Raw genomic sequence first — 17,093 nt, 5'->3', positions numbered from 1 at the left:
TACTGCCCATATTTTCTTCTAGGAGTTTTACGTTTTTAACTCTAACATTGAAATATTTAATCCATTTTGAGTCTGTTCTTGTATATGGTGTAAGAAATAGTCCAAGTTTGATTTTTGCTTCCTTTGTTGTAGGTCAACTGACCATATAAGTGAAGAATTCTTTCTGGCCCTGTTCTGTTCCATTGATCTATGTGTCTGTTTTTATGCCAGTACCATGCTGTTTGATTATTGTAGCTTTGTAGTGTACTTTGGTATGAGGAAATGTGATACCTTCAACTTTATTGTTTGTGAATTCATACAAATTTTAGGGTTAGTTCTAATTCTGAGAAGAATGCCTTTGGTATTTTGATAGGGATTGCATTGAATCTGCCTATTGCCTTAGGTAGTAAGGACATTTTAACAACAGTAATCCTTCCAAACCAAGAACCAAGAGTAAGATATAATCTTCCATTTCTTTGTACCTTCAGTTTCTTTCTTCAATGTCTTGTAGTTTTCAGAGAACAGGCCTCTCACCTCTGCTTGTTTTATTACTGATTTTTTTAGAGAGAAAGGAGAGAGAGATCGGTTTTGTTGATAAGTTTGGTGATATGCATCATTGGTCGCCTCTTGCCTGTGTCCTGCCCCGGGATCCGGGATCCAGCCACTACCTTAGCAGGTCCCGGTCGGTCTAACCACCTGAGCAACCCCGCCAGGCTCGCGCTTCTTTTTAATCACCGAACCCCGCCCGCGCCCTCACGCTGCCATGGGTGTTTAGGGGCCTGGTATGCTCTTCTCTTTACTGTGTATTATGTGCACTTTGTGTCAACTTTTTTGTAATTGAAATTACTGAAAGGAAAAGCACTCATCCTCCTGAGCTTGGAAGGCGGTGCCCGCAGTGGCTCCTGCAGGCAGTAGCCTGTGCCCTGACCACTGCCAGCGGCCAGCCTAAGCAGAACTGCTTCCCTCAAATAAATCTTTCTTCCCCACTTTCCTCTTTTTCCAGGATTCGAGAACGTCCAGACAGGGAGGAATCGCCTGCGCGGCTAGGTACTGAGTCCGTGGACCACAGGGCGCGTTTTTTCGTTTGGTTTTGTTTCTTTTGTTTGTGTTTGTTTTTTGCGGCTTCTAGACTTAGATCACGTGCACTTCTAGGAGCAATTGAAGGGGCGCCAGGCCGAGCTGGCAGGGGCGCCCTAGAGCACACAGTCGCGTGGCAGAGCCTGGGCCTGGAACCTGGCACTCGGCCCACGGGTGGTGCGGCGACTGGAGACGGAAGCCTCTGCCAGTAAGTCCCGAGTCCCTCCTTGGCCTCAGTGCCGGCACTCCGACCCCCGAGGGTCCGATGCTCGTTTAATTTCCGTTCTTGGAAACGCTGAGGTTTTGGCTAAGGCAGAGGGTGAGGAGCGGCGGCGAGTAGGGAAGCGCAACCCTCGTGGAGCTGGGCCTTACTAGCATTGTTTCTTCGCCCAGTGCCAGGCCCGGGGCGAAATTTCCATCCTCGGTATCGGCTCTCTGGGTCGCCGCCATGCTGGGGACCCCAGGGGGGTGTCCGCACGCTTGGCGCGGCCGCCCCAGACGTGTGGTCCTCGCGACGGGACCCTGCCCAGCGCCGACAGCTATCACCCGCAATAGTGCCGCTGCCGTTTCCAGTGTTAGACATTAGGGTGACGTTTAATTCCGACACTAGGAACTGCTCCTTCGGGGCAGTCCTGCAGCACGGGCCGCAGTCTCACCTATCTCTGCTCCGCCAGCCCCTAAGTCTCTGGGCCCCAGAGGGTGGGGCATCCTGCCGGAGTCGCGCCCTGCGCACGCGCAGACCTGGCTGTCGTTCCCAGCCACCCTTGCGGCGAGGCGCCGCGCTGTGACGGGGTTCAGCAACCCCACCCCACCCTCCGTGGAGCCCGGGGCATGCGCAGGTGCAGGGGGCATGCGCAGATGCACGGGGTACCGCAGTTCCCTGGCGGTATCTCTTTGGGACCGCATCGCAGCGAGAGGCGTGCCCGAGCCTCTGTGGGGGATCCTTGCGCTGGTGCAGGGCGTGGCCACCCGGGGCCCCGGGGAGCGGTCCTGCCTGTTTCCGCGGGGCGCACCGACCTACCGGCAGCCCCGCACTCCAAGCACCGCTCACAGCGCCCCACGTGGGGGCCGCCCTCGCGCGGCGGGCCGGGGGGTGGGGGGGGCACCGGCCAGTGGCGGGCGTGGTGGACTGTGACGTATGGATGGTGCTCCTTCCCAAAGTAATCGAAGTACTCGGGGACAGGGGCGCTGGAACGAGGGCAGCAGCCAAGGCTTCTCGGCGCAGATCGGAGTTGCAGGCAGATCCGGACAACGCCGTATGCAGACATTGGAGAGCGGAGGTGATTGTGTCTTCTCAGGGTCTCCCCCAAGATACTCACTAGTCACAGAGGGACAGTGGCCTCTTGCAGTGGAGAACCTCAAGCCCACCCCTTGGCCCGCCGCGTCCCCCTCCTTCCCTCCCTCCCTAAGATCATCCTCGGGTGAGGATTAAAAATAAATAACATGCAGAACTAAACATCTGTGTCTTGCCCTGCTGGTGTGGGACAGGGTCCCTCGTCTCCCCACCAGGAAGGGCGGGGACCCCTCTGCTGGCCTCCCAATTCACGTCAGCCTGCGCCGTTTGTAGTTAGAACAAGTTGAAGCGCTGACTTTTCCATGCTTTTTTGTGGGTGGATTCCCAAGGCGAGACCCACCAGCAGAGCTTTCTGTTTCAGGTTGTATGAGTTTTATTTACTGAGCAGCCTGCTGGGGTAGGAGTTTCTCTCTTTGTGCCCAATATCCCTAGAGAAAATGGTTGTACTCTATGAACTGCTCAAAATAATGCCAAGTTTGGTTTGCTTTATGTTTTTTTAAATAATTTTATTTATCTTTAGAGGGGAAGGGAAGGAGGGAGGGAGAAAAACATCAGTGTATGGTTGCCTCTCACGCATCCCCCACCAGGAACTGGCCCACAACCCAGGCATGTGCCCTGACTGGGAACCGAACCGTGATCGTGTGGTTTGCAGGCCCTCGCTCAATCCACTGAGCCACACCAGCCAGGGCAGTTTGCTTTATGTTTGACCACAGCCTTCAGTTACAGCTTTTTATTTCATTTACTGGGTGTCAAATTGCCTTCCTGTTTTCTTTGGGAAAAATAGCACAGTGCCTCCACAACCTCCTCACTGAGACCCCGCCCCTCTCAAAAGCTTGCCCAGGGTGCCCGTTTCCCTGTGTCCTCTGTCCTAGAGCCACCACTCACTGCTGGCTGGACCCTGCTTCCCGAGTCTGGGTGTCCTCGGTGGTCTGCTGGCAAACGCCACACGCACGGCTGAGAAAGGGACGTCTGCACATCTCCAAAAAAGACCTTCGTTTGCCCTCCTCACTGGGCACAGGTTTCTAGAGCCCAGGTCTTCCTCCAGGACTTCAAGGCATAGTTCCGCTCTGTCAGCGTCTGGCTGTTGACAATTTGATGGTCACTCCTTTGCAGGAGTCACAGGTTTTCTCTCCAGGTGCTTTTAAATCTTATCTTTATCCCTAGTATTCTGAAATGCCACAAGAATGAGTCTAGAATGAGGGTCTTTATCACTCACCTTGCTCCGTGTTTGCGGGGCCTTTCGCCTTTTGTGATTTTTGCTTTTGAGGACTGTCTTTGTCCTCTGTCTGGAACTCCTGTGGCCCTCTGCACGTCCTAGACTGGCCCCCTCCCCACTGCTCCTGCCGTTTCTCACGGCCCTCCCCTCTGCTGGCCCTCCCATTTTTCTTTCTCGGGCGTTTTTCTCTATGTCCTGGATAGTTGTTTGGCTTCACTCTTTAGTCTTTCTATAACCCTTTTACATCCACCACTTTTTTTTAAAAAGTTAATTTACTGATTGTAGAGAGAGAAAGGAAAGGAGGAGAGTGGGAAACATGGATTTGTTGCTCCCCCTGCCCATGTTTTCACTGGTTGATTCCTGTCTACGCCCTGACTGGGGATTGAACCTGCAAATCTGGTGCATCAGGATAATGCTCTAAGCATCTGAGCCCCCCGGCTAGGCTCCACCATTCACTTTTTAAAAGTCTCTTTTTCTGTCCTGACTGGTGTGGTTTCGTGGGTTGGGCATTGTCCTGCAAACTGAAAGGTCAATAGTTCAATTCCTGGCCAGGTCCCCCCTCGAGAGGCAACCGGTCCAGTGTTTTTCTCTTGAACATCAGTGTTTCTTTCCTTATTTCACTTCCCTTTTCTCTAAAAGTAAATAAAATATTTAAACATAATAATAACAAAATAAAAGTCTCCAGTGCACTTTATTGAGATTTAATTTATGTCCAGTGAAACGGTCCCTTTCTCAGCGTCAGTTCTCATGAGTCTTGACAATTGCACACACTGGGTCATGGCTGCCACGACTGTTTGCCCCACAGGTTTCTCTGGGCCCCTCCCCGCCATGCCACTCCAGCCGGGGGCAGCTGGCACCCTGCTCCGTCATCACAGGTCACCTGCCTTTCTGGACGGCTGTGCTCAGCAGACGTCTGGGAGACTCACCCTCGTCTGGCGCCTGCTGGTGGCTGGTTCCCTTGGTGCTGCTGAGGACTGACCCACTGGTGGTGGGTACCACCACCCTTCTGCTCCCAGCCAAGGCATGCTGGCTCTCTGGGCCATTTCTGCGCGGTGCCGCATAAACATCCGTGCACGGTCTTCGTGTTTCGCTTGGGCAGGCGCCTACCAGTGGGACAGCTGGGCTGCCTGGGAGCACACGGGTAGCCATGTGACAGGCCGCTGGCCCACTTCTGACATTGTCCCCTCTGTGTCCCCGCCAGAGAAAGGGGGGTGAGAGTCTTGTGTGCCCGGAGCCTTGCCCACCACACCCTGTGTCAGAACATCCCAGATTGTTCCAGAGAACTCAGCTTCTGTGACGCCCCTGTCCTCCATGGTGAGGTCAGGGCTCGGGTGTTGGCTTGGTTTACCAGTGGCGTGAAAGGGGAGGGGTGCTGGAGACCTCCACGTGCCAGGCTGAGGAAGGGTTCACTCAGAAACCCAAGCCTCTTCCAGAAGCCCTAAGTTGGCCACCCATTCTTTGGAGAAGTCCTGTCTGGCTTGGGACAGGGACCCAGGCAGCTGCCAGCTGCTGCGGCCTGGGCGTGGGAGGCAGCGGCTGTTCCCACCTCCCTGCACAGCCCTGCCCCACCTGCAGGGCCTATTCTGGGGCTGCTTCCTCCCTGGGCCTCCTACTACTTTCCTCCTCCCCCACTCAGTTGAAATCTCATCTCCCGATGCCTCTCTTCCCACTCCCCACCTGCCTCCTGTACTTCTCTGCCAATCATTTGCACTAGGCCTGGCGGGGAGGGAAGGAACTGTGCGCCGACTCCCTGCCGACTCCCTCACTGAGGGCGGGAGACTACAAACATTGTATGCGGTGTCCGCTTTTATAAAAGTATATGTAAGTAAACTTGGCAAAGTGACAAAACAGACATAACAATGTTTACAAAGTTGATCTGAGCAAAGGGGTTAAAGCCAAGTGTGGGTTTTTAAGTTTTTAAAAAATACTTTCATGTTTTCTGTAGACTTTGGTTATGAGGGGGGGCGGCTTACACAGCAGCTGAAGCCTCCAACGCAGAAACAGGAGTTTCTTTGTGGGTGCCCCCCACCCCTTTCCCCAGGAGGACAGAGACCCCATGTGGGCAGAAGTCAGGCTGTTCCCTGAGCCTCTGGGTAACTTTCCTTCACTGGCCCCTCCACTCAGCTGGCCCTGCCTCCTGGTCTCTGCTGACATCTGATCCACAGGCACAAAGCCGGAGCTCAGGTTTCCCCCCCGCCAGTCTCTCTCCCCCAAAAGGAGTCTGCTCACAAGGGAAAGGCCCAAGCCACTGCCCAGCTGGAGGGGTGAGTGCACCCAGAGCAAAGGGTGTGGCCTCCAGGGGGCTCCCAGGACGGGTGCTGTCCTGGTCTTCTTGGGCCTGCAGCCTGTGAGCGGAGCTCTGGCCTGCGGGCCTCTGCCCCCAAGCCTCCACTCCAGGCAGGCTGTAGGCATTACTCCTGCCTTAGTTTCCCTGGCTATGAAATGACACTGCTCCAGTCTGCTCAGCAGCAGAGAGAAGAGAGAAACCAAGGGACAGACTCGGGGCACTTGCAGCCCAGCACCCACCCGGCCCAGCTGTCAGAATGCAAGCAAAAGGCCCTGTGTCCACCTTCTCACGAGACACCCAGGCAGGGGCTCTGCGGGCACAGCCGGCACAACCGTCCATCTGAGTCTTTCCAAAAACAGATCAGGAAAGAAGAAATCCGAGCCGTTCTAAGCAGACAGCCTGTTCACAGCGGCGGCCCGGCTCTGACAAAGGCCTGCATGCACTCTGGGGTCTGCTGGGATTGAGGGTGACTTCCAGGTGCTGCTTTTGCATGTTTCCAAATGAAGGACCAGCCGGGCACCCGACTTGCGGGGAACCCGGGCTGGTTCATGCCCAAGCTGTATGGACTCGGCCCAGAACCAGCCCGCCTCACCTGCCCCCAGCTGGCTAGCACCCGGCCCACCCCAGACTCCGGCAGGCTTCGGTCTGGGATGGCGGGCCCTACTCCCAGAGCTGACCCGCCGCCCTCTGACACCTCCCCAAGTTCCCTGGCACAGCTGCAGGCAGGAGTTCATACTATCATCGTTGCCCTTTCGCAATAAAGGGCATCGTCTGCGGGGTGCACCCCCAGGGCCAGGCACTGCAGAGCCGTCATCTCCCAATTCTCACGGGGCCCTTGGACGCAGACAGGTTGTTCCTGTGTAAAGGGCAGTCGTGGGGGCTCAGGGAGGCTCAGACATCAGTCAAGGTCACACAGCTCCAGCTGGCTGCCACCCCCCCTTCTCATTAACTCCTTGGGGCAAATAACACAATGTGTGCTTCTCCATCCGTAACACCCAGTATCTGACTCCACACCCATGGGCGAAGGTGTGAAAGGGAATCTCTTTGTAGAAAAAGTTTGGGTGTGTTTCTTCTCTGCCTTCTGCTGTGTTCTTCCTTAGCTCTTTGTAAATAATTGAGTTGCAGTTCTGTTCGTTCATATGATACATATATGTATATGTGAAGCCCATTTACTTATCTGTGTAGCACACACAGAGATCTATGGGATCTATGAATGTATTATTTGAATATATAATATGTACTTAGTCATGTTTTAATAAAAAGTTTTAAATATAACGATTCTTCATATAATCACATTAAAGCAAACATTTATCATAAAGGTAATCTGTTGATCTAAAATTGATCATAACCTAAGAATCGGACGCATGAGTGTGGAGGCTAAAAAGTCCGAGACAGCAGCCAGCGAGCCGGAGACCCTGGGGAGCCAGCAACGTCAGCTCCACCCCGAGTCCGAAGGCAGGAGGAGACCCATGTCCCAGGTCAGAGACAGACGGGCGGGAGAGTCCCGTCCCACTTGGCCTCCACTCCAGTGTGGCCCCCAGTGGTCTGGGTGAGGCCGACCCACGCTGGGGCCGGACCTCTCCCTGAGTCAATCTATTGAATTGAATGTTCATCTTGTCCAGAAAAACTCCCAAGAATACCCCAGAACAACATCTGAGACATAGCTGGGCAACCCATGGCTCGGCCCAGTGGAATGGTAAAACTAAACAGCCTGCCGTCTGTCTGGGTTTGCCCAGGACCGTCTGCAGTTGTCTGCACTTGGAGGACCAGCCAGGGGTCCCCACGGCCCAGCCGGGGGTGCAGCCTGTCTGTTTACTGCATCGACAGCGTCAGGATGGGCACCGTGGCAGGAAAGCCTGTCGTGTCCCCTTCCCTTGGGTTTTGGACGGGTCTGTGAGGGGCACGAGTCCCTCCATGTGCCCGCCCCATGCAGTGCCGCCTCCTTTCTGACTGCTGGATGGGGTACCGGGGTGTGGAGTGGCTCTAACTGGAGTGTCTCTGATTACTGAAGAGCTTCAGCGTCTCTTTCACTCTGGGTGTGCATCTAGGTGTCTTCTGTGGACTGCCCGTCCACCTCCTTCGCCCCGTTTTCTATTGTTCCTTTTTCTTGTTGAATTGCAGGAGCTTCTTGTTTATTCTACATGGTAGCCCCTTGTCTGTTTTAAACTTTTAAAAAAATATATTGATTTTAAAGAGAGAGGGAGAGAAACACTAATCTGCTGTTCTACATGTTGACACATCACTGGTTGATTCCTGTCTGTTCCCCGACTGGGGCTGAGCCCACGACCTCCGTGTGTCAGGATGACGCTCTCACCCACAGAGCTACCTGGCCAGGGGCCCCGTGTCTGTTTTAAATGTTGCAAAGATCTCCTGCTGGTCACCAGGCTGCTGGCTGGTTCATGGAACCTCTGACTGAACAGACACCTTTCATTGTGATAAAATCAGAGCCTCCGTGTTTTGCCGTGAGGCTGGCTTGTGCCTTTGAAGTCGTAACAAGTCCTCCCGGCCCCGCAAGAGCATCCCTTTCAGTGTCTCCTTATGCGTCATGGTGTCCCTTTTCATTTAGATTTCCATTCACCTGGAATAGAGCTTTATTTCTTTAAAAATATTAGTAGTCAATTCAGGATAGTGAAATCAAGAGACATATTACAACACTTTTCTGTACTTGAACATTTCCAAAATTTTTTAAGGGCTGTATTTACTTATTTTTAGAGAGAGGGGAAGGGAGGGAGAAAAGGAGAGAAACATCGATGTGGGAAACATTGATCAGATTGGTTGCCTCTTGTGCACCCCCAACCAAGGACTTGGCCCCCAAACAGGCATATGCCCTGACAGGTAACTGAACTGGTGACCTTTCGGTTCACTGGCAGGTGTTCAATCCACTGAGCCACACTAGCGAGGGCCATTTCCAAACTTAACGTTTTTAAAAGTATTGAGTTCATTGTGCAAAATACAGATGTTGTCAAGATAAGAAAACCAAATCACAATGTCCCTGTGTGGACAGAACCACTAGCAAGATTTTCCTGTGCCTTGCACACACATGTGCATGTGTGTGCATGCACACATGGAGTCACACGGCACACACGTTTCAGTGAACAGCTCGTCACTTCCTGAGCACGCTTCCTACCCTGGTCTCTGGGATGCTGTAAGGCGTGGTACTCTTCTTGAAGGACACACTTTGCCCTTGGAACTGCCTCTCCCCTCCTGTGTTTAACCTGTGACCTACCAGGTTCCTGGCCAAGATCCCTACAGTGACCAGTTCACGGGGACAAGTGGTCACCTGAAGATTCCTTCCCCTGCCTTGGCCTCCTCCTGAGGGGCTGGACCAGGCACTCTCCAAGTATTTGAGGCTGTGCTCAAGGGCCTAGCGAAGGTAAGGTACCAGGTGGACTCACTGAAACCAAATCACTGGCACAGACCAGTTCCAGCCAGTTCAGTCCAGTTGGTTCCATACTTACCAGTTGGATCCAGATGAAGCCAACACAAACCAATGGAAGCCAGTCAGGTGGACTTGGGACGAGCTCTGGGAGGAGGGGCTATAATAGCCAGTCGAGTGGCCTGGTCTTTGTCCAGCAGCCCAGGTGAGTGGGGGTTTTTCGTAGGACCCTCAGGATTTTGTTGAGTCCCTGTCATTACCTGGCATCTACCAGGGTTCTGGGGCCTCCACCAGAATCTTGTCTCCTCCCCCTACCTTCCATCATGTGGGTTTGCACCTTGCTCATTCATTGTCCCTGAACTTTTTTTAAATTTTTAAATTTTTAAAAATATTTTTATCTATTTTCAGAGAGAGGGGAAGGGAAGGAGAGGGAGAGAAATATCAATGTGTGGTTGCCTCTCATGTGTCCCCCACTGGGAACTGGCCTGCAACCCAGGCATGTTCCCTGACTGGGAATCGAACCGCGATCGTGTGGTTCGCAGGCCCATGCTCAATCCACTGAGCCACAGCCAGGGCAGAACTTTTTTAAAAAAAGTTTTCTTGGGTCATTTGGTAATACGGGGAGATTCATTCCGTGGTATTTCCAGTGCAGAATCCCCACCCAGAAGCTTCCAGCAACACCTGCACCTCCGTTCACTAGAAATAGCATTCCAGCCAGGAAAGAAGTGTTACATTTTCTAGTAGCCTCACTAAAAAAAAAAAAAAAAAAAAAAAAAAAAAGGCGAAATTGACCTGATAATGTATTTTACTTAACCAATATATCCCAAGTATTTTAAATCAACACAAAGTGTTAGAGCACAAGACTTTGCCTTCGTTCTTTTCCAGCCTTACACACCGTGTGGGGATTTCATCCACAGCACTCCCCGGCCGGGGCCGCGGCTCCGCCAACGCTCACCAGTTACCGGCGGCCACGAGACGCAGCCAAGGCCAGCGCTACAGTGGGTCAGGACCGCTCCCCGACCCAACCCCCTCCCCCGCAGCGCCGGAAAAGCGGCACGCCCTCTCCCCGCCTTTCCACTCCAGTTCAACACCTGCCCCGCCCCGCAGGAAAAGGCGCCCTTTTAGCACCCCCGCGAGGAAGACTTCCGTGCGCTCGCTGACAGGGCGCTGGCTACAGACCCCTGTGGGCACAACTGAGTCGCACGACCCACGCCGCTGCCGTGAATAAACGCGTCCTCATCTGAGGGCTGCGCAAACTCCGCTCAGGGGCGGGTGGACTCCGCGGGACTGATCACCTCCCCGACGCCCGGAAGCCCGTTCCCTCCTTCGAAACGTGAGCATAAGAAGTAGTGGCGTCCTGTCTACCCCGCAACACAGTCGTGAAAATCCCAGGGAGGCGTGGGTGTGGACCGGCCAGAACTGCAGGAACAGAGTCCGGAACCCGACTCGGGGCCGTGCGGCCACAGACCCGGGCCGCATCGCGGGGCCGGAGCGCCCGCACCGCTGGGGGCCCGGCTGGGGTTCTGGCAGCTAGGAGGCCAGGCCGGCGGCGAAGCGAGGGCGGCGGTGGGCACCGGACTGGACGTGAATCGGTGTGGCAAGCCGGTGCCCTCGGGAAACCTGGTGCCCTCAGACACACCGCCCTGCCCGACCGCCCTCTCCTTTCCTCACCTCCCACTCCGCACGTTTCCCCGCCCCTGCAAGTCAGCCTCCGCTCGTGATTGGCCGTACTCCTAGTAGTTGCCTCCGCATTGGCCCAGGGCTTCAGGTGGCGTGGTCAGTATTGGTGAACATCGTCATTGCTCCCGCCCCCGACTCTGGGTGCGGCGCGCGATTGGCTGGTACTGGAGCGGTGCTCCTGGGGCCGGGCCTGGGCGGTGCGGACTAGGCCTCTGGTGGCGGCGGTGGCGCGAGGCAGGTAAGGTCCCGGGCGGGGGTGGGGGTCACGGCCTGGCTCGGGTACGGCCGCGGGGATGGGGTGGGCCGGGAGCCCACACGGTCGGTGGGGGAGCTGCAGGGACGCGCCGAGCTGCGGACTCCGCCTGGGCCTCCAACGACAGGCGCCCCCGCCTCAGCGCCCGCGGTGTTCGCGGCCCGCGGCCGCTCAGCCGGGGCGCCCCGCTTCGGTCGGTCTCTCCGCCCGTCCCTCGGTCCCTCCGCTCGCCCCTCAGCCTCCGGGAGCCTGTGGGGTCGGCTGCGTCCTGGCGGCGTTAACGTCCGGCTCTCACCGCCCCCGGTCTCCGCACGGGCGGTGCTCAGGTCTGCGGAGCCGCCCCGAGTTACTGGCTGGAGCAGTTTCCTTCCCTTTATTCCGTGTCCTAAGCTTTCCTCTGCCCCGCGCTCCGCACACGCCGTTATCTCGCCCCGGGCCGGCTCTCCGCGGTCTTATCTCTGCGCCGGGCTTTCCGTCCACTCTCCGGAGGGCTCCGCAGACTGTCTTCTGATAACCTAGTTGCCTTGCCTTCAGCCTCCCAGCGCCCTATCGGTGTCCCCCCCCCAAAAAAAAGTCAGCAGCACGTTCTTGTTGCCCAGCGGCGGGAGCGTCTCGTTCCCCCAGTGCGTCGGCCCCGTTCCTGCGCGAGTGACGCGCGACCCGCGCCGCTCCGGGCTTGGGCGCCGACGCCGTGTGGCTGGGGCCCTGCCCGGTCGTGGCGTGGGTGCGGGTGCGAGGCTGTGCGGGGTTCAGGCAACCTGCCCCTGCCCCCGCCCCGGCCTCCGCCCTCCGCCCTCCGCCCTCCGCCCTGGTCCAGTCCTGGCCCCTGTCTCGGCCTCTGCAGCGGCTGGGCTGCTGCTGCTCTGGGTGCAGGGAGTTCACAACGGACGGACGCGGTGAGCGGCCCCGTTGGCGCATGCGCAGTGCTCTCGGCTGTCAGCGCCCCGCGGGACCCCACTCCCACTTTCCTCGTGTGTGAACGTGAGGGATTCAGACCAGACCACACGTGCCCTTTTGTGTCTGGCCTCTTTCCCTCAGCTAATGCTGTCGTCAAGGTGCTCCCGGGGTCTCCTTCGTCTCCCTTCCTGGCTGAGTGGCGCCAGGCTGTGGGAATGCACCTGCGACCTGCGCGTCTCTGACTTTGTTAGCAGGCGGTCACGTTGTCTCCGCCTTTGCCGGCCAGGAGCCCCTGTTCTTTGGGTTGTCGCTTCGCTCTCTTGATGGTGTCCTTTCAGGCACTGAAGCTCTTTTTGTTTTTTAATCGTTTTAGCTCTTACGATTAGGTCTTTGATCTGTTCTAATTTTGTGTGTGGGGGGTGAGGTAGGGGTCCAACTTCATTCTTTTGCACATGGACGTCCAGTTGTCCCAGCTCCATCGTTGAAGAGACTGGTTTTTTGCTCCATTGAGGGGGCTTGGCCTGCAGGTAGAAAATCAGCCGACGGTGAGTGTAGGGGCTTATTTCTGGATCCTGGTTTGCGCTGTCAGTCGGCCTGTCCGTCCTTATGCCAGCTAACACACCACACCGTTTTGTGGTAAGTTTCGAAACCGAGAATTGAGTCTTCCAGCAGTTTCTCAAGATTGTCTTTGGCTGTTTGGGACCCATTTAGGGTTGCACATGGATTTAAGGATTAGCTTCGCCGTGTCTGCGAGAAAGGCTGTGGGCGTGTGGATGGGCTTCGCTGACTGTGGAGCGCAGCGTGTTACTCTGCTGTGTTTCAGCAAGGCGTCAGTCATCCAGGCAGGGGTGTCCAGCCTCGTGGCATCTCCGGGCCACACTGGAAGGAGAGAGTTGTCTCGGGCCACACGTTCAACGGACAAACATTAACGCAAACCAGTGAGAGAGAACTAGGTCTGAAGTGAACCTGCAGCTTGTGTGGGTGGGGCCTTCGCAGCCCTCCTGGGCTGGGGGTGGGGCGCCCCTGCTGCATGGTTTTCCCAGCCGCAGGCTGGCACCTCTGTGGTTAAATTTATTCTGAGTTTGTTGGTCTTTTTGGTGCTGTTATAAGAGGAACTGTTTTCTTAATTTTATTTTCAGATTGTTCATTGTTAGTGTATAGAAATGCAACTGATTTTTGTGTGTTGACCTTTTATCATGTAGCTTTGCACAGTGTTTCTTAGCTATAATAGTTTTTTGTGAATTCTTTAGGATTTCCTAAAGGTGAGACCATGGCACGTGTGATAAGGGAGTTTTGTTTCTTTCCAGTGTCGGGGCCTTAAGTTTCCTCTTCTGGAGCCCCAGCACAGTGCTAGGGGCAGTGGCGAGCGCAGCATCCTAGGCTTGCTCCTGACCTTTCTTTCTCCTTGGGTTTGGAGGCTGGCCATGGGTTTACAATGTTTTATTTATTTATTTTTAGAGAGGGGGGAAGGGAGGGAGCAAGAGAGAAACGTTAGTGTGTGGTTGCTGCTCACACGCCCTGCGCTGGGGACCTGGCCTGCAACCCAGGCAGCACCCTGACTGGGAATCCAGCCAGTGACCCTTCGGTTCGCAGTCCAGTGCTCACTCCGCCATGGGTTTTAGTAACGGCTCTGGGAGACTGAGAGAGTTCCCCTCTAATTCTAGTTTGTGGAGTGTTTTTATCACAGAAGAAAGTGTTTTTGTCCACCTGAGAAGACCGTGAAGCTCTGCCCGGCCGCATCTCTCACAGACTCCCCTCGTCCCACCCCTCCTGCGTGCAGGTCCATCCCACCCCCTCGCTGGCACCCAGACAGAGGACCGCTCTCTGGTCTCAGGGTGACCGTGGTATCTCTCAGCACTCCTCGCTGCACAGCGGGCGGGGGTCCCAGGTTTCCCGGCCAGTCGGTTTTCAGCCGTCTGTTTGTCCTGTAGCTCCCACATTTCCTACCACTGTCTTCTCTCCCGAGGGTTTTGTTCTTTGGGGTTTGTGTGTATAGACGTGTGTGTGTGTCCTTTAAGAAGCCCCGCTGGAGAGGGTGTCTGGGAGAGAGGGGCAGCCAACAGTGCCTGTGCTCCGTGCACCGACTCCACCCCGGAGCTGCTGTGTGGTCCCTGCTGAGAGCCTCTGGTGTCGACCGGCTGTTGGCTCCTCCCTGTCAGCTCCAGCCCTGAGTTCGTCCAGGGGTCTCCAGATTCTGCAGACGGACGGCTGTTTGGGATCGGCTCGCAGGAAACGCCAGGCCACCCTTTGGGTAGGAGAGGTGGCGCAGGATGAAGCTGTCTGTCTGCCTCTCGGGTGAGGCAGAGCCCTGAGTGCAATGCAGCCCCTCGGCTGCTGCTGCTTCGCACCCAGTGGCCAGTCGCAGGGCAGAGGAGGGGCCACAGCTGGGCTCCTGGGCAGGTGGGAAGCAGGCAGTGATGAGTCTTGTGCTGGCCAGGCCTGGGCTGCGAGTGTGCCTGTGGCACGGCTGTGCTCCTGGCCACCTGCGGGGCAGTGTTGTCCAGTTGATTGGAAACTCTCATTTTCTTCTCCCCTGTTTTCTAAATTTGGGACTCATCGCTGTTTTAATTGCTCACCAGACTCGATTTTCAGACGGAGACTGGGCTAGCCCAGACCCTGTGGGTCTGTGTGTGAAACCGCTGGGCCAGCCAGACCTAGGGGAGCAGAGGAGGACACAGGTGACCAGAACTCACACAGCCATGCGCTGTCACACGCTGCTTCATCCGCGCCTGGCGTGGCTCCTCGCTGGCCTGCAGTTCGAGGTCTGTTTGTGATGAGGCATGCTGGCTGGTTGGCGGCCCTGTCTCCCGTTCAGTTGTGTGGGGACACTCGGCCAGTGGTCACCTCTGGGGACTGCGTTCAGGAGGTGAGAGCCGGGTTGCAGGTGCTTTCTGACAGTGGTGCTGGTCGCCCTGCAGGCCCCAGACTGTGTCATGGGCGAGGAGGCGCAGGTCGGTCTCACTGGGCTCCCAAGGGCTGCGGCCTGAGGACAGAGCTGCCTGCTCTGGCCCTGGACCTTCAGTCTCCTTTGTGCGGTCTCTGTTGAAGTGACTGGAGGATGCAAGCTCTGTCTAGGCAGGAAAAAGATTGATTCGTTGATTTCGTGACTCATTCCTCAGGTTGCAGACCTTTTTAGCCGGGTGCCTTGTCTTTGGGGGGACAAGCACTACAGGGGTGGTGGGGAGATGGCGTTCACTTCACCAGGGCAGACATAGTGCTGCCACTGCGGTCCCCAGTGTCGCCCCGGGAAGCTGGGCAGGGGAGCAGATGGGCTGTTCTGAGGAGACGAGGAAAGAGAAGGGCCGTGCCCACAGCACTGGGAGAAGGACCAGGACAAGGGGGCCCAGATGTGCACGGGCCCTCGCTGCTCCTGCTGTCCGGGCAGCAGTGGGCAGGGTTCTGGGAGTGGATGGGGAGCACGCCCAGCCTCTCGGCCAAGGGCACTGCAGTGGGCCAGAGTGCTCGCTGGCCCCACGGGCAGGGCTCCTGCCCGCCCTCAGGGGGGTCTGGTCCTATGCCAGCGGACAGCAGGGAAGAGGGCGATGCCCCGGAGGGAGCACGCTGCTGGGGGGCGGGCAGTGAGGGGGTGGGACAGGCTGAGTGACCGCTGGTGGAAATGCTCTCTTGAAGGTGAAGAGGTGCCGTGGCCTCATGTTTTCACAGGGATTGCAGACATGGCTACAAGGGTAGAAGTCCGACCAGTAGGGGTGATGGAGTTCGAAGTGGACTGTTTATGTGTCCTTTGGTCAGGGATGGCCTTGGCAGGCCTGATGTGAGAGTCAGGGAAAGACCGTAGCGCAGCCAGCTCAGTAGCTGGTGGGGGTGTCCCTGGCCTGGGTGCTATGTGGGTGATTTGCAGCCTGTACAGCCTCACCTACTGGTGTGGCCCCCGGAGTCGCCAGAGCCCAACACTCCACCGTCAGGAGCAGCACGGTGCCCGAGCTCCTTCCGGTGGGACAACCCTGTGGGTGTTCCCCTGGCGTGGCCAGGGCACTGGCTCCGTGCTCTGCAAGGTCCCTCACAGCCACTGGCTCTAAGTGACCCCCTGACCCTGGCCTTTGTGCAGCAGAAGAGCCCCGCTGTCAGCAAGCTGGGGTCCTGGCTGGGAGTGCTGGGAACCAGGAACACTCTGGGCTCTGGGCAGGGGGTGGGGGAGGCCGTGGGGAGGCCGGTGCTCTGGGAGACTGGGCTGCTGTTATGTAAACAGAGAGCGGGCCCCGCCCCTTCCCGCTGTTCCATCACTTCCAATAAAAGGAAAGAGACATCACATCTTGGCAAGAAGACATCTTTCTGTGTAGAGTTGCTGCCGAAAATAGCTGACTTCTATTTTTTTATTCTGTTCTACATATTTCAAAATGTGTCTTATTGCTGTGTTTGTGACAGCGGTTCTCCCTGTGTGGGCTAAGGTGTGTGAGCACACGCACCCCGGCGGCTGGTGTGGCAGGATGAGGTGCTGTGTCCTCCCAGAGGTGAGGGTGCCTGCCGGAGGGCCACAGCCGAAGGGGCCCAGCGGCCTGGCTGCCCATTCTGCCTCACATTGAACAACTATTTTTTCTTTTTTTAAGATTTTATTTATTTATCTTTAGAGGGGAAGGGAAGGAGAGAGGGAGAGAAACATCAATGTATGGTTGTCTCCCGTGTGCCCCCCGCTGGGAACTGGCCTGCAACCCAGGCATGTGCCCTGACCGGGAATCGAACCACGATCCTCTGCTTCGCAGGCCCGTGCCCAATCCACCAAGCCACACCAGCCAGGGCTATTTTTTCTCTTTTTAAAAGATTTTTAAAATTTATTTTTAGAGAGAGGGGAAGGGAGGGAGAAAGGGGAAAAACATCAGTGGGTGGTTGCCTCTCATGTGGCCCCCACTGGGGGCCTGGCCTGCAACCCATCATGTGCCCTGACTGGGAATCGAACTGGTGACCCTTTGGTTTGCAGCCCACGCTCAGTCCACTGAGCCATACTAGCCACAGCTTATTTTGTCTTTTTGAAAGTAGTATTTATTCAGTTAATTGTCACATAGCCAATACTTACTTTGA

At 56.1% G+C, this 17,093-nt stretch overlaps 1 protein-coding gene across 7 annotated transcripts in view; it reads left to right on the top strand.

Annotated features, from left to right (window-relative positions):
- Positions 1–11,030: 11,030 nt before the first annotated feature.
- The window catches only part of SUN1 (Sad1 and UNC84 domain containing 1), a 44,092-nt gene continuing 38,029 nt past the window's right edge, over positions 11,031–17,093 (top strand). For 3 of the 7 annotated variants that reach the window (XR_005068188.1, XM_037057974.1, XM_037057970.1), the window contains exon 1: positions 11,032–11,147. The gene's annotated coding sequence lies outside the window, so the exon portion shown is untranslated. Of the gene's footprint in view, positions 11,148–17,093 lie in introns of all 7 variants that reach the window. The other 4 variants (XM_037057976.1, XM_037057972.1, XM_037057975.1 and 1 more) reach the window with 2 other exon arrangements.

Source organism: Sturnira hondurensis, unplaced genomic scaffold (assembly GCF_014824575.4).
Source record: "Sturnira hondurensis isolate 20B ecotype Veracruz unplaced genomic scaffold, ASM1482457v3 Scaffold0009733, whole genome shotgun sequence".
NCBI lineage: Eukaryota > Metazoa > Chordata > Mammalia > Chiroptera > Phyllostomidae > Sturnira > Sturnira hondurensis.
Note: the sequence above shows the minus strand (reverse complement) of the source record. Positions and strands in the feature narration are given on the sequence as shown.